The sequence below is a fragment of the Meriones unguiculatus genome, chromosome 6 (assembly GCF_030254825.1).
Source record: "Meriones unguiculatus strain TT.TT164.6M chromosome 6, Bangor_MerUng_6.1, whole genome shotgun sequence".
In the NCBI taxonomy this organism is placed as follows: Eukaryota; Metazoa; Chordata; class Mammalia; order Rodentia; family Muridae; genus Meriones; species Meriones unguiculatus.
In genome coordinates this window covers 61,912,113-61,935,882 of record NC_083354.1, presented here as the reverse complement: position 1 = coordinate 61,935,882, position 23,770 = coordinate 61,912,113, and the positions used below count along the sequence as shown (strand labels likewise).

At 40.9% G+C, this 23,770-nt stretch overlaps 1 pseudogene; it reads right to left on the bottom strand.

Moving 5' to 3' along the window:
- Nucleotides 1–19,680, bottom strand: part of LOC132654513 (baculoviral IAP repeat-containing protein 1a-like) — a 53,090-nt pseudogene extending 33,410 nt beyond the window's left edge.
- Nucleotides 19,681–23,770: the final 4,090 nt, after the last annotated feature.

The following is a 23,770-nucleotide window of genomic DNA, read 5'->3' as shown; positions in this document are numbered from 1 at the left end:
CCTCATTCAGCTTATACTGGCCTCTAACCTGTTATCATAGTCCTATCTGGCTATGGATACCTCATTCCACCTTCCAAGAACAGGAAATACAGGGAGAAGCACACTCATGTGACCATAGAATTCTTACTCTATTACGACTGTTTTCACCTGTCCACTACCCCATGTTCCCATGTCTCTGACCTCTGCTGGGACTGAACTCAGAACCTGTCCTACTTGCTGTATGGATGCCCTACAACTGAGCTAGATTCCTAACGTTAAGGTTTTGTTTTCCTTTGGATGTTGGCATGAAACATAAGGACCTTGTTCATTCTAGGCAAGTGAGTAATATCCTTAAGCCTGTCACATCATTTTAATGTGAATATTCCTTAATTTCTTAACAGCACACTATGTCACTTAAGAATGTTTTGGGGGACTGGAAATGTAGCTCAGTTGGTAGCATGCTCTCGTAGCTTTCAGGAAGTCCTCAGTTCCATCACCAGCACCCAAGAAGCTCTGTCTCAGCACTCAGCAGGAGAAACAAAAGTTCAAAATTCATTTGCATTTGAGGCCAGCCTGGAACAGGAGAGATACTCAAAAATGCTTCCAAAACATGTTATCCAAAATGTTAGCTGTTTTAAAGAAGCATCCATGACAGCGCCCACCCTTCCACACTTAGCTGTGTTTACCTATGCTAAGCAGTGAGCCAGTTCATGGCTCCATGTTACAGATGCTTGCTGCTGAGCCCCCCAAAAATTTTAATTAATCCCTGGAACCCTCATGGCAGAAGGAGAGAAGCAACTCCTATGTTGTCTTCTGGCTTCTGACCTTCACATGGACCCACACATACACATATACATTATGGAAATAACTGAGTGTAAATTGGGTTTTATTTTCCTTTGTTTTAGAGACAGATTTTCTTTGTGTAGACTTGTCTGTCCTGGACATGCTTTGTAGACCAGCCAGGTTTCAAACTCAAAGATCCACCAGCCTCTGCCTCCCTGAGTGCTGGGATTACAGGCATGTGCCACAGTGCTTGGCTGGGTGTAAATTTTTAAAAACTTTACTTTTAAGGATTCACTTATTTTTAGTTTTGATGTAGGTGTTCTGTCTGTGTGTTTGGCTGTACCACATGTGTGCAGTAGCCAAGGAGGTCAGAGGACAGTATTGGATCCTCTGGAACTACACTTGCAGAGTTGTCAGCTACTACAGGGTGCTGGGAACATAACCCAAGTCCTTCCCAGGAGCACAAGTACATCAACCTTTCAGCCTTCTCTCCCAGCCATAAAGTAAAAAAAGAAAAAAAAAAAACACCAAACAAACCAAAGTCATTCCATGATGGAGAAATCACTTATAAAACTATTTATTGAAGAAAGTTTATGAGGGCTGAAGAGATGGCTCAGTGGTTAAAAGCATTTTCTACTCTTTTAGGGGACCTGAGTTCAGTTCCCAGCACCGACATCAGAGAGCTCACAAATGCCTGTTACTCCACCTCGAAGGGATCTGATGCCCTTGTCTGGCTTCCAAAAGCACCTGTATATGTGCAGCGTGTGCACACAGAAAGAGACAGACAGAGAGACAAAGAGACAGAGACCGATATATATATATATATATATATATATATATATATATAGAGAGAGAGAGAGAGAGAGAGAGAGAGAGAGAGAGAGATTGAGAGAGAAACACCAAAAGGAAGAATCAAACAAAGACTTTGGAATGTGCCTGAGGTTTTACCTGATACCATAGGTAATTCTCTTCTGACCCAGGAATTCACAAAATATTCTCCCTGAGGAAAAGAAATTCAGGTTACTGCCTGATTGGCTGTCTTACAAGATATACATCTATCTGTGGCCTGCAACTTAAGTTCTTCCCAAACTGAAGTGAATTTTCATTCCAGCAGCAGAATTTGAGCAAAGCAGCCCTTTAATTTTGGTTTGATTTCTATTGATCTTGTAAACTTTTATGCAGTGCCAAACATCAGTGAAATGGAAGCTTCTCAGGGTCACTCTTACCACAGACCCTGCTCAACCACAGAACTGCAGTTACACACAGAGATGTATTTGGACTCATGAAGAACTGAGACACAGGAAGGGAGCTATGCTCTCCAACCATGCAGCTCTCCCTCTGAGAAAACTGCACCCCAACTGTCAGCCCATGCCCTCTGCAGAGGCTACCTCTCAGTCAGTCAGACAATACAGTCTCCTTTGGCTTCAGTTTAAGATGGGTTCCCACTGCTTGCCACTAGGAAGTCCTTACTAATTTAAGGGTGTAAATAACCAGTTTCAGGAGCCACCTTTGAGTGCCCTGCCTCTGCCATGTCAGAAGATTGAGTCAGACATCCAGATGGAGGCAGCAGGAGATAGCTAGAGTAGTGAGTGGCCTCACTCAGAGGGAAGATGAAGGAGGCAGCAGAAGCAACCCAAAGCCAGCCTGGAAACTGTCTAAGTGGTTCCAGCTTCACAAGACAAGAATTTTGTTTCCTCTGTGCAGAGAAGAGGCAGGACAAGACAAGAGAAAGGAAGAAAAACATAGAGTATTTGGGAAAACAAACAAACAAACAAACAAAAATGAACATCACCCTGATGAATCACATATTATTAGGTAACAAACATATGCTATTAGAAATGGCCCTTGTAAATTACCATTACATGAACAAATCCCTCGTAGCTTTAAATATACTGGGCATTTTCCTGTGATGATTTCTTACTTTGAAGAAATTCACATCTATAATTAAAAATATAATTAAAATATACTCTGAGTTCCCGGAGCTGTACCATTTCATCGGACCCGCACCAATCTGAAGCCCTAAAGACCAGCACAGATCAGAGAGTAGCAGGGGAAACCTCCCCCACCCTTCCCCATCTACTGGCCTGCCAGAGCCTGCCAGCAATAGTGTTGAGGTCAGCCCAGAGTGCTTGAGCTCCACTTCCCTGTGAGCCCTAAACCTCAGTTTACCGGGCCTGTGTCATTTCCCAGGAACCACTCCAATCTGTGGCCTTGGAGATCAGCATTGATCAGAGAGCAGCATTGAGGATCAGGGAGTAGCAGACCTGCATGGATCAGGGAGGAGTAGGAAAACCAGAAGACTGAGGCCATCTGAGACCAAGATTTCCACCTATAACTCCAGAGACCTGCTACCATCAGAGACCACCAGGCCTGCTAATACCAAAGTCAACCAAATGACTAAGAATCAGTGCAAGAACACAAGCAACAAATCCCAGGGCCACGTGACATCACCCAAACCCAACTATCCTACCACAGCAAGTCCTGGGGATATTATCACACCAGAAGCACAAGAAAGCAATCTTAAATCTGAGGTTGTGAAAACAAATGATTAAGGCCTTAAAAGAAGTAAATAAATCCCTCAAAGAAATTCAGGAAAATACAATCAAACAGGTAAAGGAATTGAATAAATCCCTCAAAGAAACACAGAAAAAAAAAAAAACAGACAAATGGGAGAAAGAAAAGAATAAAATTGTTCAAGACCTAAAAAGGTAAATAGAAGCCATAAATAAAACACAATCTGAGGCAATCCTGAAGATGGAAAACCTAGGGAAGAGAACAGAAACTACAGACAAAAGCATCACCAACAGAATACAAGAGATGGAAGAGAGAATCTCACCTGTAGAAGATACTATTGAAGAAATCAATTCATGAGCCAAAGAAAATGTTAAATATAAAACATTCCTGAAACAAAACATCTGTGAAATCTCAGACAATAGCAAAAGTCCAACCCTAAGAATAATAGAAATTGAAGGAGAAGACTCCAAGCTCCCTGGCCCAGAAAATATTTTCAACAAAATCATAGAAGAAAACTTCCCCAACCTAAAGAAAGAGGTGCCTATAAATATACAAGCCTGCAGAACACCAAATAGACTGGACCAGAAAAAAAAATCTCCCATCACATAATAATCAAAACAGTAAATGTACAGAACAAAATAGAATATTGAAAGCTGAAAGGGAAAAGGGCCAAGTCACATAAAAAGGCAGACCTATTCTGACTTCTCACCAGAAACTCTAAAAGCAAGAAGGGCTTGAGCAGCTATCTTACAGACACTAAGACACCACATATGTCAGCTGTGACTAATATGTCCAGCAAAACGTTAATCACCATAAAGGGAGAAAGCAAGATATTCTATGACAAAAACAAATTTAAACAATACCTAACCACAAACCCAGCCCTACAGAAGGAAAACTACAGAGGGAAAACTGCAACCTCAGCAGGCTAATCACACCCAGATAAACACAGAAAACAAATAACCCCACAACAATAAACCAAAACAGGGAAGGGGCACACACACACACACACACACACACACACACACAGCACCACAAACACCACCACCACAAAAGCCACCACCACCATCAAAATAATGGGAATCAACAACCAGTGGTCATCAATCTCTCTCAACACCAATGGCCTCAACTCCCTGTTAAACACACACACACTCACACACACACGCTAACAGAATGGATGTGTAAACAGGACCCATCATTCAGTTGCTAACAAGAAACACATCTCAGCAACAATGATAGACATTACCTCAGAATAAAGGGCTGGAAAAAGGTTTTCCAAATGGTCACAGAAGCAAGCTGGAGTGGCTATTCTAATATCTAACAAAATACACTTTCATCCAAAATTAATTAAAAGAGATGAGAAAGGGCACTTCATATTCATCCAAGAAAAAATCAACCAAGATTATATTTCATTTCTGAACATATATGGCCAAAATGCAAGAGCACCCACAGTCATAAAAGAAACATTACTAAAGCTTAAATCACACGTTGAACCCCACACGTTAACAGTGGGAGGACTTCAACCCATCTCTCTCACCAAAGACAAATCATTGAGACAGCAACTAAACAGAGAAATAATGAAGCTAATTGACGTTATGAGTCAATTGGACTTAACAGAGATCCACAGAACATTTCACTCAAACACAAAAGAATATGCCTTCTCTCAGGACCTCTTGGAATCTTCTTCAAAACTGTCCACATACTCAAATACAAAGCAAGTCTCAACAAATATAAGAAAATTGAAATGACAACTTGTATTCTATCAGACTACCATGGATTAAAGCTAGACTTCAACAATAACAGAAACAACAGAATGCCTAAAAACTCATGGAAATTGAATAACTTTCTAGCTAATGACTACTGGGTCATGGAGGAAATAAAGAAATTAAAAGCTTTCCAGAATTCAATGAAAATGAAAGCACAACATACATAAACTTATGGGACACAATGAAAGAAGTACTAAGAGGAAAGTTCATAGTACTATGTGCCTTCATAAACAAATGTAGAGAGCTTATACTAGCAACTTAATAGTTCACTTGAAGGCTCTATAAAAATGGAAACAAATACACCCAAGAGGAGTAGACATCAGGAAATAATCCAACTCAGGGATGAAATCAATATCCTAGAAACAAAGAGAACAATAAAGAAAATCAACAAAACCAAGAGCTGATTCTTTGAGAAAAATCAACAAAACCAAGAACTGATTCTTTGAGAAAATCAACAAAACCAAGAGCTGATTCTTTGAGAAAATCAACAAATTAGACAAACCCATAGCCAAACTAACTAAAAGACAGAGGGAGAGTATCCAAATTAATAAAATCAGAAATGAAAAAGGGGATATAACAATACATACTGAGGAAATCCAAAGAATCAATAGATCATACATCTAAAACTGTATGCCACAAAATTAAAAATAAAACTCTATAAATAGAGATGTTCTACACTGCAAAGACCATTTGATAAAACCTCTCAAACTATTGGACTTTATACATCACTAATACGGTCAGGAAAAATACTTGCAAACACAAGACCTGAGTAGGTCCCAACCCGATGGAAACCCAGCACTGAGCAGGGAAGTGGACACAAGTTCCCACCCTAACCAAGAAGCTATTTCCACTGGAACCTACTGATGAGGGAACAATCAGTCTCCAGTGGAGTGTCACTGGGTATAACCACACACTTCAGGGCAGGCCTATGCCCAGGAATACTTGCCAACACAAAACACACTTTTTTTTTTAGTCATACTAGTTTTTTGATTGTTATGATTTTCTTGTGAAGAGGGGCATTTTGAAACACAGAGAGAAAGAACACAAGTTGGCTGAGTAGGGAAGTGGGGAGGATGTGGGAGGAGTTGGAGGAGGGGGAAAATCATGATCAAAACATATTGTATTAAAAAAGATTTTAACTCACCCCAAACCTTTTTCATGAGAATTACAAGTGTTCTGATAGAATTATTTTTATTTATATTAAGGAAAATACATATATTTACTTAAAATTCAGTCTTAAGATTACTTTATTTTTATTTTATATTGAGGGATTCCTATGTTGCCCAGACTGGTGATAAATTCCTTGCTTAAAGCAATCTCCTGCCTCTGTCTCAGGAGCATTGTAAGCACACAATAGAGCACATTTTTTTCTTAAACTAAACATTCAGAACAGGCAGTTGAGCCTCGTTCCCACAGTCAGATCACAGTGACAGTAAAGGGAACAATATGAAAATTAGTTGTAGCATATTTCACCTACTAAAGAAAACTGTCATGATAATTTTTAAAATAGCAGATATTAATCTATTGGTTTTGATTTTTATAACATATGTTGAATATCATCTTGAAATGTACTCCTTTTCCCATACAAACCAAGCTGCTTTTAAGACTGAACAATGTTTCTCTAACTGACACTAGCCTTCCTAGCAGTGTGGTAAGGAGGAGACTCAGAGCTCTTTTGTTAATGGGGATGAGATCAGCCTTGCCTTGCTGCTTTTAACAGCATGAGGAGATGAACTCTACATAGCTCCAGGACTTCCATTCGGTTTCTGTGGCATCCATGGATCCTGGCTCCATTTTTCAACTTTCCATGCATTGCCCTATGCCTAAATGTACCCCATGTGGCACAGAGCCATGACTTGATGTTATCAATTCTTTTTAAAATGAACTTGCTTTTAAAATATTTCAATAACTCTTTCTCTTTTGAGATAGGATTTTATATGGCACAGACTCATTTTAGGCTCTCTGGAACAAAAACCTTGAATTCCTGCTCCTCTTGTCTGTCACTCACAAGACCTGGGATCACTGACATGTGCTGTCCTTCCCACCTCAACATTACTTTCTTAAATGCTATTTTTAAAACAATTGCAGGGACTGGAGAGATGGCTCAGAAGTTAAGAATATTGGCTGTTCTTCCAAAGGTCCTGAGTTCAATTCCCAGCAAACACATGGTGGCTCATAACCATCTATAGTGAGATCTGGTGCCCCCTTCTGGTGTGCAGGTGTACATGCAGGCAGAATACTGTAAAATAATAAATTAATCTTTAAAAACTATTGTGATAGCTGGGCATGATGATGCAAATTGCAATCTCAACACTTGGAAATCAAAGGAGCACGGTGAGTTTGATGTCAGTTTGGGATACAGAGTGAGTCCATGTTTTAAAACTTAAAACTATACTAAAACCAGCTCACATTTATTATTCAGTTTTAAAAAAAATGTAAGAAAATATTCAGATATTTTACCAAAATTTCATAAAAGAAGTGATCAGGCCAGTGTTTAAAACTGAAGTCTCAGAAGCTTAGGATAAAGAACACAACAGGAAATTTGGAGACTGAGTTCTGATGTCAGCCCTGTGCTCATGCTGACAGACATATGGAAGGTACATCAGTCATTGCATGTGATGCATGGTAGGTTTTACAAGACCTACAGGCTATATGTTATTATCTGCATTTTACACTCAAGGCTCTATGAAAGTCAGTGCCTCAGTTCAGGACTGCACGTCAAGCGGCCTGCACATGCAAGTTTGCCTCGCTCCAGCACTGTCTGGTCCTTCTTGTGTGAGCAGGCTGAAAAAATCAGACTAACTTTGTAACCTATGTTTTTTTTAATTGCCTTATAACTTATATTTTCAAATTTTAGGCCCATATTAATTAAAGCCTCTTAGTGCTCTCCAGAGAGCTGAGAAATGTAAAAATTCCTGACATCAGCCATCTGTGAGGGCAGAGATAAGGAAGAAAACAAGCAGAGATCCCTACTAAATGGAGAGTAAATCACCGGCTGGTGCCTGTAAAATGAGCTTTGTTTGGAAACCGAGATGATTTAATCATTCTCCCACTTTTAACTGTAGCTATGTCTCATATGGCAGGAAATTCCAAACTGACTTGAAGATCAGATATTTACAACAGGGTTGACCCAACCTAAGGGTGACCAGAACTAACCAAATATTTTAAAAGTTAAACACCTCATCCAATCCCGAATCTCCAAGATAGCAACCCCAGGAGATTCACACCTTTTGTCTTTTAAAAACCTAAGATCATTGTCTCCAGGTGCCACTCCTAGCTGACCAGCAGGGGTGACCACATTGTGCAGTGGTCAAGATGAACCTCTTTCGATTTTGCATCGATGGATGATTACTTTCCTGAATTCTCTTCATACCTTCTTATATTTAGGCTCATGCTGGGCCTAACAAGGCCTTACTCCTTCCAGCTGTGGGCCAGTGGCTGGACCGTCTCCTCTTCCTGTGTAGGTCATGTTCACTCTGCTGTGTCAGAGAAGCAACCAAAGACCACTGGAGGAAGCTCTAGTTAGAGCTGATCACATGGGAATGGTGTGGCTGGAAGGTGTCCAGAGTGTAGCCAGCAACACTAAACCCAGGGCCCTAAGCTGGGCCAGAGCTGCTTTAGGAGCCCAGGAGCAGCAGTGGGGCCCCTGTCTGAGGCTGAACTGCAGCAGGTACATCTGCAGGGTACAAGCTCAACTCCTAAGGAGATGGTGACATTCTATGATTTGCTAATCAGGGCCCATTGTTCCTATGACTATATCATTGATTTCCAGGAACCATTTCTTCCTCAGCTACTGTTTTCACCTCTTTTTCCTTTCCTCTGTGTCCCCTCTTCCCTTTAAACCTCCTCTAACTTTCTTTTAGGCTACCTTTTCAATAATTTAAGTGAAGCAAGTACAATGTGAAGTTTTCTTGCCACCTCACAGCTCAACAAACCCAAGCCCAAGATCATCTATTTAATTTACATCATCATTTCATAGCTTTTTCTATACATTTGTGAACATGTTGCGATATAATTTAAGAATTTTTTTGGTTTGGTTAGTTTTGGGTTTTTTTGTTTTTGTTTTTGTTTTGTTTTTTTGTGACAGAGTTTCTCTGTGTAGCCTTGGCTGTCCTAGACTCACTTTATAGACCAGAAACCAGGCTGCCCTTGAGCTCATAGAGATCCATATGCCCTTTGGCCTCCCAGGTGCTAGTTTTAGAAATTTTAAAGACTGTTCACCCTAAAAGAATTGTGCCTATTTATGTTTCCATTTACAAATAATCCTAGATAGCCTTTCATTTCTGTGAGCATGGTTGCCTGTGTGCAAGGTGTCTGGTAAATACTTGCCTAGTTGGTTTGTGTGTGATCTAGCATCTACCCAGTAACTCTCCTATACACGGTATGAGCTACAACTATTTGGAAAAAAAATATCCCAGTCACGGTGGTGTGTACCCACAATCCTATCATGTCAGAGGTTGAAGCAGAAAGATGAGCAAGTTGAGGCCAGCCTGGAATATATAATGAGGCCCATCAATAAAATAAAACAAAAGCCCTTTCGAGTCAAGCACCATTCACTGACATTACAGAAAAACACACAAATAAATAAATAAATAAATAAATAGGAACATTCAGCCAAGTATAAAGTGCAGGAAATTATACAGAGCAGCTTAAGTGATTTCTTTTAAGAAATAATTGAAAAGGTGAAAGGTGAGGAAAATGGATTTATAATTCTGGGCTGGAAAAACAGCTAAGAGGGCAGCTGTGCTTGCTACTAAGCCTGATGATTTGAGTGTGATACCCGGGGCCGCTCCGTTAGGCCATCTTCTGACCTCCACACACATCCTAGCAGAAGAACAACACCCCCATTCTCACAGCCCCAGAAGTGCACTTTTTTATTTTAAAAACAAACACACAAACAAAACTGTAACAGAGGGAGGGAGATGAGCATTTGAATGCTGATTCATGTATTTGACATTAGGCACTTATGCCATCTTTTCCTAGAAGACTTAAGGATACTGTGGTTCCATCTCACATGCTATAATACTAACAGATGCTTTATGTGGTCCCTGGAACTCACTTTGAAGTAGCCTGGTTCTTGTTATTCCATAGAAAACATTGGCAGGCAGTGGAGGAGGAGATTGTTACTGACCAGGTGCTGACAAGTGCTTATTATAGTGATCTTTTCATTTCCATGAGATGTTCCATAATCAAAGCTTGAAAACCAGTGAAAGAAGTAAATCTTTGTTGGCAGAAACAAATAAATAAAAGCAAAGAAATGACAAAACCAGTACTAAACAGATCACTAAATTTAATTAAAATATGTTTTTTTCTAAGCGGGGAGCTAAAGACCACTGCAATACCAAAATCCTTGAATCTCTGAAGCAAAACATCTTTTCTCTTGTGGCATGAGGATGTGGATGACCTAGACATCTGGCCCTCTTGCCTTTCAGCAGAGTGTGGCTATGAACTCCTGATTCTCCACTCTTCATCTTCCTACTGCTGGGATTACAGGTATGTGCCACTGCATCCAGCAAGCATTTTTATTTGGTGCATATTCCACACATGTGAATCCACTTGTAATGCCTTAAATATTCTGACTTTCTTTGTTTTATACACCAATTCTACCCCTGTACAGACTAACACATTTATTAGTTGGGATAAGTCACGGGGCTATTGCCTGACAGACATTGTCTTAGTATTTGGGTTACTGAGTAGGTAGGTTAGTAGGGATAATGGCACAGTACGGGCTTGAGGGTCTGCAGTTTGAAGCCCAGTGTGTATGTAAAGGTGGGGTATAGTCACACACTTCTTCAACCTTCTCCCTGGGTCAACAGAGACAGGCAGGTCCTAGACACTCCCTGGCCAGCTAGTAAGCCAATCTGTGAGTTCTGGTTCAGTGATCCCTGTCTAAAGATAGAGAGAGAGTGATAGGGAAAGCATGCTAGGTCAACCTGTGCCCACAAAAGTGAACATACACACACAGCAAACCAAACCAAAAATATGTTTCAAATGAAAGCAAAATTACTTTAAGGTCGATCCAGGATAGCAGCACACCGTATCAGAGAGGCAGAGGATCTGAAACTCTGAATTTGGTGAGTAGAGGGGCAACTGAAGCCAGAAAATCAACATTGAGGCTTCCAGAATGAGCAGGGACATCACATGAGCTGAGACCATTTAGATTCAGGTCACAGGTGGACTTCTCTGGGGATGGAGAGTGGCGAACATTCACTTCCCCATTTAGGGGCTCCCTCCTCTTCAGTGGAGCTGGCCCAAAGAGACTCCAGAGACCCTTAGCAGAGAACTCACTCCCTGGGGACTGAGACAGCAGAGGCAGGGCTCCTAGCTCCTTAGCCACAGCTGCCAGCTCTACCAGCCTTCTGATTCCCAGATCCACAGTACCATCCTTCTGAGTCCCAGGTATGCAGGTGACCATACCAACTCCACAGGTCCTACCAGCCAGTGACTGTAAGGGCCATCCAATCCCTCAGTGGTGACAGGTGGCTGTACACCCACCAAAGTTGCCAGACCAGCAAAACCACCCAGTTACAACAGGCACTGGGCCACACAGGTCTGTGGACTACTGTTGTGGCCCCCCCAGGACTTCCCAGCAGGCACCTGGACCAGCCTCCCAGTTTAGCTGCTGCAGCTGGACTTCCAAGTTCAGCAGCTACAGCACCAATGAGCTGAAGGAGCTGAAGGAGCTCCTACCCCCGCATTGACAGAGCAGGTCTCTAACATCCTGTCAGTCAAGGCACACTTCCACACACATGCCCATGCACACACACACTCACACACCCACCTACATTTGTCCTTCCATGCCCATAAATCTTTCTACCTTAGGTACAGCTGAAGCACCAATGCACACTCTCAAACCAATGGACCTCTCTCATCTTCCTGAGGAATTCTCTAGACACCAGAGAAAGATGGTACCACTCTGAAATGAAGAATCCAGGAACAAACAGTGACAGTTACAGATAAGCAGATGGCTAGAGGTTGGCAAAAGAACACATCCAACAAAATCCAGGACATCATGGTGTCATCAGCAACCCCAAAAATCTATGGATACTCCAATTCATTGGAAACACAGGAAAATGATTTTAAAGCTTTGCTTATCCAGTTATTAGAGGCACATAAAGAGGAAACAAACAAATCTCTCAAAGAAACTGAAACATGGGTGGAAGCAAATAAAGAGGAAATGAACAAAGCTCTCAAAGAAACATAGGCAAATATAGCCAAACAAGTAGAGGCACAATTAGTGGCATATAGAGAGGAAAACAACAACAAAATAAAAAAAAACAGAGACTATCATAGAGACATAGGAATCCACATTCAAGCAGATGAAGGAAATGATGCATGAAAACAGAATTAGAAGCAATAAAGAAAACACAGAGAAAACCCTGGAGCTGGAGAACTTAGAGAAAAGATCAGGAAACACAAAGGTAACTATCAAAAATAGAAAACAAGAGATGGAAGAGAGAATCTCTGGTGCTGAAGACACACTTGCAGAAATTGAAACTTTTCTCAAAGAAAAAGTAAAATCGGAGAAGTCCCAAACACAAACATCAAAGAAATCAAGGACACCACAAAAAGGCGAATTCAAAGAATAATAGAAATAGACAAAAAAGAACATACCAGGCTCCAAGGTCCAGAAAATATCTTCAAGAAAATCATAGAAGAAAAATTTCCCAAATTAAAGAGATGTCCGTAAATATATAAGAGGCCTACAGAACACCAAATAGACTAGACCAGAAAAGAAACTCCTCACGTCACATCATAGTCAGAACACTAAATCTACAGAACAAAGAAAATATATTAAAAGCAGCAAGAGAAAAAGGCCAAGTAACATATAAAGGCAGACCTATCAGAAACACACAAGACTTCTTATCAGAAACTATGAAAGCCAGAAAGACCTGGGCAGATGTCATGCAGACCTTATGTGACCACAGTTGCCAACCCAGACTACTATACCCAGCAAAGTTTTCAATCAAAATAGATGGCGAAAACAAACTATTCCATAACAAAACAAAATTTAAGCAATATCTACATAGGAAACCAGCCCTACAGAAGATACTAGAAGGAAAACTCCAATCCAATGAAAACACTACAACCAATTAAACATAGGATACAGATAATTTTCCAACAAAATTAAAAAAAAAAAAACAAGCAGTGAATCACAGTAAGACCACCAACTCCATAATAAATGGAACTAACAGTCATTGGTCACTATTATCCATCAACATCAGTGGGCTCAAATCTTCAATAAAAAGACACAGACTAACAGGATGGTTGCAGAAACAGGATACAACCTTCTGCTGCATCCAAGAAACACACCTCTGCAACAGAGATAAACACTACCTCAGAGTAAAGGACTAGAAAAATGTTTTTCAAGCAAATGGACCCAAAAAAAAACAAGCTGGAGTAGCTATCCTAATATCTAATAAAATAGACTTTCAACCAAAATTAATCAAAAAGATGAGGAGGGGCACTTCATTTTCATCAAAGGAAAATTCCACCAGGAGGACTTCACAATTTTGAACATCTATGCCCCAAATATAAGAACACCTACATTTGTAAATGAAACATTACTAAAGCTGAAATCACTCATCCATCCCAACGCCTTAATAGTGGGAGACTTCAACACTCCACTCTCATCAAGGGACAGATCATCCAGACAGAAGGTAAACAGGAAAATAAGGGCACTTACAGAGCTCCTAAATCAAATGGACCTAATAGATGTCTACAGAACTTTTCACCCAAATTCAAAAGAGTATACCTTCTTTAAACACCTCATGGAACCTTCTCCAAAATAGACCATATATTTGGTCACAAAGCAAGCCTCAGCAGATACAAGAAGATTGAAATAATCCCTTGTATTCTATCTGATCAACATGGTCTAAATCTGGACCTCAACAACAACAGAAATAGCAAAAAGTCTACACATAAATGAAAACTGAACAACTTGCTACTCAAAGACAGCTGGATCAGGGAAGAAATAAAGAAAGAAATTAAAGACTTCCTAGAATTCAATGAAAATGAAGGTACAACTTACCCAAACTTATGGGACACAACAAAAGCAGCGCTGAGAGGAAAGCTCATAGCACTAAGTGCCTGCAAGAAGAAATTTGAAACATCCTATACAAGCAACCTAATAGCTCACTTGAAAGCCCTAGGAAAAAAAGAAGCAAACACAACAGAGGAGTAGACAGCTGGAAATATACAAGCTCAGGTCAGAAATCAATCAATTAGAAACAAATAAAACAATTCAAAGAAGCAATGGAAGCAAGAGCTGATTCTTTAAGAAAATCAACAAGATGGACAAGCCCTTAGCCAAACTAACTAAAAGGCAAAGAGAACCTAAAAGAGGGACATAACAACAGGCACTGAAGAAATCCAAACAATCATTAGGTCTGACTACAAAAGCTATATGCAACAAAATTTGAAAATCTAAATGAAATGGACAATTTTCTTGATAGATTGCACTTACCAAAGATAAATAGAGATCAGGCAGAAAAGTTGAAAAGTCCTATCCCCAGGGAAATAGAAGCAGTCATCAATAGTCTCCCTTCCCCCCTCCCAAAAAAAAAAAAAACATGGCCAGATGTTTTCAGTGCAGAATTCTACCAGACCTTCAGGGAAGAGCTAACTCCAGTTCTCTTTAAACTATTTGACAAAATAGAAACAGAAGGAACATTACCAAACTCATTCTATGAAGCCACAGTCACCTTGATACCTAAACTACACAAAGACCCAACAAAAAAAGATAACTTCAGACCTATCTCTCTTGTGAACATTGATGTAAAACTACTCAATAAAATACTTGCAAGCAGAATCCAAGAACACATAAAATATACCAACCACCATCACCAAATAGGCTTCATCGCAGGCATGCAAGTGTAGTTCAACATAAAGAAATCCATCAATGTAATCCATCACATAAACAAACTCATGCAGAAAAGCCACATGATCTTCTCATTAGATTCCAAAAAAGCATTTGACAAAATCCAAAACCCGTTCATGATTGAAGTCTTGGAGAGACCAGGGATACAAGATACATACTTAAACATAGTAAAGGCAATTTAGAGCAAGCCTATAGCCAACATCAAACTAAAGAGAGAGAAACTTAAATCAATTCCACTGAAATCAGGGACAAGGCAAGGCTACCCATTCTCCCCATATCTCTTCAACACTGTACTTGAAGTCCTAGCTACAGCAATATGAAAACTAAAGGAGATCAAGGGAATACAAATCAGAAAGGAAGAAGTCAAATGTCACTATTCACAGATGATATGATAGTACACATGAGTGTCCCCAAAAATTCAACCAGAGAACTCCTTCAGCTGATAAACACATTCAGCAAAGTGGCTAAATACAAAATTAACTCAAAAACTCTTAAGCCCTCCTGTATACCAAAGATAAAAGGGCCGAGAAAGAAACTAGGGAAACAACATCCTTCATGACAGCCACTAAAAACATAAAGTACGTCGGTGTGATTCTAACCAAGCAAGTGAAAGACCTGTTTGAAAAAAAACTTCAAGTCTCTAAAGAAAGAAATTGAAGAGGATATCAGAAGATGGCAAGATCTCCCATGCTCATGGATCAGTAGGATTAACATGGTGAAAATGACCATCCTACCAAAAGCAATATACAGATTCAATGCAATTCCCATCAAAATACCAACACGATTCTTAACAGAGTGTGAAAGAAAAATTCTCAATTTCATATGGAAAAACAAAAAACCCAGAATCTCCAACATGATCCTGTACAACAACAAATCATCTAGAAGTATCTCCTTGGCTGATCTCAAGCTGCACTACAGAGCAATAGTAATAAAAACTGCATGCATTGGCATAGAAACAGAATGGTGGATCAATGGAACTGAAGAGAAGACCCAGAAATAAATCCACACACCTATGGATACTTGATTTTTGACAAAGAAGCCAAAACCATTCACTGGAAAAAAAAGACAGCATCTTCAACAAATAGTGCTGGTCCAACTGGATGTCTACATGCAGAAAAATGAAAATAGATCCATATTTATCAGCCTGCTCAAAACTAAAGGGCAAGTGGATCAAAGATCTCAACATAAAACCAGACACACTAAATCTGTTAGAAGATAAAGTGGGGAAGAGCCTAGAACTCATTCATACAGGAGACAACTTCCTGAACAAAACATCAACAGCACAGGCTCTAAGAGCAAAAAAAATCAATAAATGGGACCTCATGAAACTAAAAAGCTTCTGTAGAGCAAAGGACACTGTCATCAGAACAAAACGACAGCCTACAGACTGGGAATGGATCTTCACCAACCCTATATCTGGACTAATATCCAGAATATATAAAGAAATAAAGAAGTTAAAAAGCAACAAATCAAGTAAACAAAAAGGAGCTAAAGAGAGAATTCTCTGTAGAGGACTATAGAATGGCAGAGAAACACCAAATTAACACTCAACATCCTTAGCCATCAGGGAGATGCAAATCAAAATGACCCTGAGATTTCACCTTACACCCATCAGAATAGCTAAGATCAAAATCTCAAGTGACAACACATGCTAGAGAGGTTGTGGGGAAAGGGGAACCCTCCTCCATTGCTGGTGGAAATGTATCTTGTACAACCACTTAGGAAATCAGTCTGGTGTTTTCTCAGACAATTAGGAATAGTGCTTCCTCAAGATACAGCTATACCACTCCTAGGCATATATCTAAAATATGCTCAAGTCAACCATGTTTGTAGCAGTTTTATTCATAATAGCCGGAACCTAGAAACAACCCAGATGTCCCTCAACGGAGGAATTGATACAGAAATTGTGGTATATTTACACAATGGAATACTACTCAGTAATTAAAAACAAAAAAATCATGAAATTTCCAGGAAAAAAGTGAGATCTAGAAAAGATCATCCTGAGTGAGGTATCCCAGAAGCAAAAAGACACAGACAGTATATACTCACTTATAAGTGGATACTAAGCCTATAGTATAAACATACTAAAATCTGTACACCTAAAGAAGCTAAACAAGAAAGAGGACACAGGATAAAATGATCACTCCTCACTTAGAAAGACAAATGGGATGGACATTGGAAGTAGGAGAAAACAAGAAACAGGATGGGAGCCTACCATAGAGGATCTCTAGCCCATAGCATCCAAGTGGGTTTTTCTAGTAAGGAGAACAGGGACTGTCTCTGACATGAACTCAGTGGCTGGCTCTTTGACCCTTCCCACCCCTTGAGGGAGGAGCAGCCTTTCTAGGTCACAGAGGAGGACATTGCAACCAGTCCTGATGAGACCTGATAAGCTAGGGTCAGATGGAAGGGGAAGATGACCTCCCCTATCATGGACTTAGAGAGGGGCAGGGAGGAAAGGAAGGAGGGAGAGTGAGATTCGGAGGGAATGATGAAGGGGGCTACAGTGGGGATACAAAGTAAATAAACTGTAATTAATATAAAAACTAAAAATTAGACAAAGAAAGGCTAAAAAAAAAAAGAAAAGTAGTGGTTACAAGGTTGATTAAAAAAAAACTAAGAATGTATTAAAAATATCCTTTGTGGATCAAGCCAATAAAATCACTCAATAATCCAGCAAACAGAAAAAAAGAAAAAAAAAAAACTTCAAAAATAGAAGAAAAAGCTAAGTTCGTGTGATTCAAACTTATCACTATGTGACCACTTAAAAAGTTCTGGGGTGTCACAACAGTGTGATGCAGCCATGATCATTCAGGCCTTTACAGCCATTGAAGCAGGACATTCTCCCCAAGCATGGTTGGATACCATAAAAAGCTAAAATGATACGCTCAGGATGCGAGGCTAAGCACTGCACTCAGGGTCAGCCGCTTTGGACCCAGAGAAGAGCATGTCTGATTGCATGCGGGTTGATGCCCCAGGTCCCGCCTCTGAGAAAAAGGTATCGGACTGGTCTGATGCTCTTTGGGTGGATGACACCTAAATGAACATCAGTACAAAGTCCCAATTTATTTCTAATATCAGAGATCAGACCTCTACTCTTGCCTGATGCGTCTAAAACAAAAAGGGGGAACTGTAGAGAGCTGCGTAATGCTATGCCTTAAAGATGGAGCTGGTTTCCGCCTTCCACCTTCCCGATGGTGAGTGCTCTCTGTCATGAACAACTCCACATTTGGCTAAGGCCGAGGATCTGGCTTGCTTCCATGTATGTGGACCTATCTGCATTGCCCCCGTGGCACGCCTGGGTTGGCTACCCAGAGGCTATTTAAGCTGTGGGCTGGCTTTCCCTGGGGTCCGAAGATTGTTCAATGTTCCTGAATAAACTGCATTGAAAAAAAAAAAAAAAAGTTCTGGGGTGATCCCATATAGGATAGGAGGAAGATCAGAACTCAAGGGAATACCCCAACAATGTGGCTCTTTTATCTCTAGTTTTATTTTGCTCTGAAAAACATTAAAAATTTTAATCATGAAATACGATCCACTTACTTGGGGAACCACTTGGCATACTCCTTCCAGGGATCGTCTCCTTCTTCCCAGTTTCCCAGGCATCCACCGCAGGAGAAGCACTGCACAGTGTCCCTTTCACCTACAGATGCAGGGAAGGCATGGCACCAGGTGTGTCTTGAAGTTGATCATACTGAACCAGAGCAACACAGACCCCAGCATTCTTGCTCTTACATGTCCCCTCTGGCTGAATCCCTGGCCACATCCCACTGCCCTAAATGACCCACTCCTGTGTCTGGACCTCCCATCCCAGCCTTGGCCATCCTCCATAGACACAGCCCAGGGCTTTGGAGGTCCTACTAGGTGATCTAGCACTCAGCTACACACTCAGTCCACTGCCGGTACTCTTAAGGTATATATGTACAGAAAAGTAACATTTTACTTTATACACACACACGTGTGTGTGCATGTGTGTGTACATATACATACATATCTATAGCAAACCAATGCTTCATTAAATGTGCACTAAAGCAAAAGCAAAGTTATTAAAGTTGAAATGTAATGAAATACACATTATGTCTAATGTAATACAGTTCACCAACAATTGTTGATTAGCAAAATACTGCCCACAAAATGGAAAATAACCCTTAACCACCACAGAAAACCTCACAAAATGGGACCCAGTTAGTTACCTGTAAAGACAAAGCCGGCTGCGGAGAGTCCACGTGGTGAGGTCCCATGGGCATAAAACGGCCACTTCTCAAAGGACTCCAGCCTGGCCTCCTCTTCTTGGTACTGTGCTTTGCCGCCTCTCAGCGTCTTCTCTGGACTCTTCACCCTTATGTCATACTTGCCAATGTTACCGACATCTTTGCCCAACAGGAACTCACATTCTGGACGAAATTTCTGGTGGATTTCGATGGGAAATTTCCTGAGGCTGGTGTGAAAGAGGATTAAGCTACAGCAAAAGCATTGCACCCCAGGTTTCACCTCAGTAATGTAAAACCCAGCAGCTGCCATGTCCTGAGGCGTCCATGAGCTATATGGGTCATAGGTCACAAAAGTCTTTAATCTCCTGGCTTCACTGCGCATCTGTGAGTTAAAACCTTTCTTCATATTCATTCGTGCTTTATGCTCTTCTTCATCTTGGCTCTTGGCCAGCTGCACTGCATCCACACCGAGAAGAGCAGAGAGCTCGTGGAGATGATCATAATCAAACTCAGTAACTGGCTCCTCAGAGGCCTCCCCGTGCTCCGCCATCTTCTAAAAGAGAAAGGAAAACAGATAATGGCGATAGCAATGCTTTGCTATAAAGAACATGAATTTAGGTCCCATGAGGTGGCTCAGAGGGTAAAAACACTTGCAGCTAATCCCAGGATGGTGAAGGAAGAGAACTGACACCCACAAGTTGTCGTCTGACTTCCACATGGACATGGGGATACACACACTCATGCCCCTGCCCCATATGTCAAAACAAAGGGACTAAGAAGAAATAATTGCTGTGTCGACTTGTGTCTCAAGCAAGTGGACTAGGCCATGAGGACCAGCTATGAACAAGACAAATAGGCCTGTTTCCATCCATAAAGGCTCCCCCCACCTTTTGTTTCTTTGTTTGTTATTCTGAGATAGAATTATGCTATGTATTCCATGTTGGTCTACAACTTGTGGCCAAGGCAGGCACCACAGAAAGGTGTTTACCCTGGGACCCTCTTTGGTTTGGGTTGTGCACATCTCCCTCTTGTAGTAACCTACATATACCAAGGACACCCTGCCACTTTCATTGGGCCACTTTCTGGGCTTTGGATTTTTTTCTTTCCTCTTTTGGACACTAGGTGTAGGCAGTCTCTAGTCAGGTATGGCACCAGTGCATTAGGAAGGGAGAATGGACAGGCTGATCTCACCTGCTCACTGGTTTGAAGTGCATATGCAGGAAAGTAAAACTACTTTCTCAAGTTTATGGAGAGTTCCCTATTGAGCATCTTATCTTTTGCATAACTACATATGCATATGAAGAAAGTCAGATGTGTTCTGTGAAGGACATGCTCAGGGATTAAAGGCTTGGTTAAATTCAGCCTGTCAGACAAAACAAAGAACCTGTCTCCTTTCTTGTAACTCGACCCCTCATTTCCTCAACCCCATGAGTGAAAGCCCAAGCAATAATCAGGGTGTGTCAGAACTCTCATTCACACAGCCATTTGTCCATCTTGACAGTGTATCCTGCTCTAATCTGTAGCTTCACTTTGCTCCAGATGAACTTATTTGCTTCTTTTGAAAATCTTAGAGCCTTTGTTTTCAGTTGTTTGAATTAAAGGCCAAGAGCTTAAAAACAGACAGACCACATCAGCCTATAGGATGCTACACAGTTTGTATCACCAAGACCTGTTCCAAATGTGAATAATGGCCCCATTGTTGTGATGTGGGCACATATTTGCCATGCATGTTAGAGAAAAATATACACGGAATTCCATAGCCTCGTAGAGAAAATGTGGTAAAATTACCCTATTCTTTAAAACCCTTCTCTTCTGTTCACTTTTCAGAGGTAGTGCTCTGCGTGTAAGCTGTGTTAGGTCCACAGTGGCCCCTACAGTGGTAGTGCCAATAACCATGTCCTGTCTCAGGCAGGACTCTGGCCAGGGAAACAGAAGTTTTTTGAGTAAACCAGAGGGTAAATTCAGCATCCCTCAGGAACCTCAAAGGCACCTTTCTGTTTACCAGGAAAATCACCACTTCCTTTATCCAGCTGTCCCTAACAGTCACCTGGGGCACAGACATCTAGTTCCTGTTAACCAAACAGCAAAAGCCTGCACTAACTCCCAGGCTGTTTTGAGCTACACCTCTCCTCCCTATTCCCTTAAGATTGACATGGCTTTTTCTGCGCCACTGTTCCCTGGCCTTCAAGTGAACACCTGGCATTTTAATTTCCTAAACATACTTTTTTTACCCATGGGTGGTCCAGTTCAGTGGTTTTACTCACCCTTGCTTACAAACTCCAGATACAGGGGAGGATTCCACTGAGCTTCCCAAGATCTTATACCTCTTTACAGTGGGTTGTATGAAGCACAGGGATGCTTACAGGCAAGGAGATAGTTTATTAAAGGAGACATTCTAATCAGCTAAGAATGCTGCCTGGACTGTGACCCAGACCCAAGAGAGGAAAGGGACAGCTCTGCATGAAACTTCACACAATATTTGCCTCTCCCAGTGTTCTCACAAAGCTAGCTCTTCTTCAGCATGCTCCTTTGGTTGAAATGAAGCCCAGGTCAGGAAGGACTTCCAGTCTTCCACTGTCACTGTCTTTCGTATTAATCTCTGGAACCTCCTCCTCTATACTAGTCCCTATTCTATTATTATATTAGTAGAACATAATTATTATTATAGTTGCTACAGTATTTATCTTATCAATTATTTTTCTCTAAGTTAAAATGTTGCATTGTCCCATTAGCCTATATAGATATAGACAAGGACATACAAAGACATAGACATAGATACAGACATTGAGACAGAGACATAGATATGGACATAGACAGAGACATAGACATAGATATAGACAGACATAGACATATACATAAATGTACATATACTTGCAATGTACTGGGGTGGCTGTTAGGGATCGAGCCTGGGTCCTCAATTTTGCCTAACAGACTTGAACTAACCAAACCCTTAGTCCCTTCAGTAGTCCAAGGTGGGTGTTAAGCACTGAGCCCAGGACCTTTTGTATACTAGGAAAGTACCCCACCTCTGAGCTGCCTCAGCCAGCACAGCCATGGGCAGTACAGGGACATAGCAGGGAAATAGTAGACAGAGACACAAGTCTCTGGGTTTCCTGCAAGAGAAAACCGTTTTTATTTTCCCACTGTGTATTTATTGGTTTGATATCTACTAGAGACAGCCCTGCAGTCAAGGCTTGAGCAAACAGGATTCCTATCTGAGTTCTATATGAGAACTTAGATAAGATTAGAATGTTACAGATAATGTCATTTGCCAGTCATCCAGCCAAGAGACCATTCCACAGGGAATCTGACTCACCAGAAGATATGCTAAGTTGGGAGGCATAATTATTTCCTCAGAGGATAATGTTTGTACTTACAGAGCTTTCACCCCTCAGCACTGCTAAACCTGCCCAATTTTCTTAGTTCTAACAGGGAAACTGTAGCTTAGGGGGTCCAGGGTTACAAACACTGGATGCTCTTCCAGAGGACCTGGGTTCCATTCCCAGCAAACCCTAGCACCCTCTTCTGGCTTGGCACCAGATCTAGCACCCTCTTCTGGCACCAGGCATGTACCTTGGTTGCATAGACATGCATGCAAACAAAACACACCTACATCCAAAATAAATGATGAACAAATAAAATTCCTTAAGTCTGTAACTTTTCCCTTTTTCCTATTTCTTTCTTTTTTTCTTTCTTTTCTTTTCTTTCTTTCTTTCTTTCTTTCTTTCTTTCTTTCTTTCTTTCTTTCTTTCTTTCTTTCTTTCTTTCTTTCTTTTTATACTGACCAAAAGCCTAAGCATGGGCTCCTGACACACTAGACTCCATTTCTTTTAAGACCTCCACTCCCAACCCACACATTGCTTGTTGAACTCCACTGCTGAATTTGCCTGTGTCCTTGGGTCCTAACTCAAAGGCATAACTTTCTCTCCTCTTCTCCATGTCTCTCCTTCTGGAAGCTGCTGTGATTTATACCTCGCCTGCCTCATCGTTTTTCTCTCAAACTCTAATAAAATGATCCCTGAGCTTCCTTCTGATCTCAACTTTTTTTTTTTTAAATTAACAAGACCAAAAACCTAAGAAGGGAATCTTGATTTCCCCCTAATAGGTTGTGTGTGAGTGTTTGTGATTTGTGAGTGTGGGCTCCCCAGGCCACAGTGTGTCTATGAGGCTGGTTTTTCCCTCCACAGTGGAACCCAGGGATTGAATTCAGGCTTGCAAGGCAATCTCTTTTATCTGCACTGCTTTGGGCTTTCGTTGCTTGTATGTTGTTTAGTTCATTGACTTCTGAATGGCTAATCACTCCCCTACAATGGAGCATTTATGCCACTGCCATTTTCTCTTCATAAACAAAGATGGGTTCAAGATGCTAAAAACAAAACCTTTCCTCAAGTTTAAACATTTTCTCAGAGTAAATTCCTGAAATAAGAATTGCTGAGTCAAACACATGTATCCTCTTAAGGGTTTGGGTGTCTGTCAGGCACTGGCTTTGCTAATAGACATCTGGGCTCCTTTTACCTTCAGTAAGGTCAGGGTCCTGCTTCTTCTCAGGTGGTTTCCTGAAATGGGGATTCATATATCAGAATTCCATGTCTCTCTGTAAAAGAAATTAAAGTCTGCTTACAAACCAAAAACTGATTTCC